General features: G+C 29.7%; 1 protein-coding gene across 1 annotated transcript in view; it reads right to left on the bottom strand.

The window, feature by feature from the left end:
• Nucleotides 1–1010, bottom strand: part of LOC119417260 (F-box/WD repeat-containing protein 7) — a gene marked incomplete in the record, with an annotated part of 18888 nt that overhangs the window by 14064 nt on the left and 3814 nt on the right.

Below are 1010 nucleotides of genomic sequence, written 5' to 3' on the forward strand. Positions count from 1 at the left end.
ATAATACATAACACTGTACTATAATAATAAAATATTTATAACAACAGGATCTGTCTTTTAAACAGAACCTCCTTGACATGTTTCAAGGAGGTTCTGTTTATAAGACAGGTCTGGGTGGCAGGCCTCAGACTGATGAAGTCCTTTGGATGAGAGAAGAAACGTTTCAACGCAAAGAAACCATCCAGAGGACCTGACTTGACTTTGTTGTATTTATTACTTGGATAATTGAACTTTGATATTTAGAAACTCAGGATTTATTTTCTGTTTTTAACTACAACTGAGCAGAAGAATGGATCCTCAGCGGCTCCGCGCCTTCTTGTTCTACAGGCGGGAAACAGAAACATCACGTTTTAAATATTTAAACTCTGTCATTTGTATATTTATTCAGTGTAATTTGTGTATTTAATCAGTGTAATTTGTGTATTTAATCAGTGTAATTTGTGTATTTAATCAGTGTAATTTGTGTATTTAATCAGTGTAATTTGTGTATTTAATCAGTGTAATTTGTGTATTTAATCAGTGTGTGTATTTAATCAGTGTAATTTGTGTAATTTGTGTATTTAATCAGTGTGTGTATTTAATCAGTGTAATTTGTGTATTTAATCAGTGTAGTTTGTGTAGTTTGTGTATTTAATCAGTCTAGTTTGTGTATTTAATTAATCTAGTTTGTGTAGCTTGTATATTTAATCAGTGTGGTTTGTGTAGTTTGGGTATGTAATCTGTGTAGTTTGTGTAATTTATGTATTTAATCAGTCTAGTTTGTGTAGTTTTTATATTTAATCAGTGTAGTTTGTGTATTTAATCTGTGTAGTTTGTGTAGTTTATGTATTTAATCAGTCTAGTTTATGTATTTAATCAATCTAGTTTGTGTAGTTTGTATATTTAATCAGTGTGGTTTGTGTAGTTTGTGTATTTAATCAATCTAGTTTGTGTAGTTTGTATATTTAATCAGTGTAGTTTGTGTATTTAATCAGTGTAGTTTGTGTAGTTTGTGTATTTAATCTGTGTAG

Source organism: Nematolebias whitei, chromosome 1 (assembly GCF_014905685.2).
Source record: "Nematolebias whitei isolate Nwh7 chromosome 1, NemWhi1, whole genome shotgun sequence".
Classification (NCBI taxonomy): domain Eukaryota; kingdom Metazoa; phylum Chordata; class Actinopteri; order Cyprinodontiformes; family Rivulidae; genus Nematolebias; species Nematolebias whitei.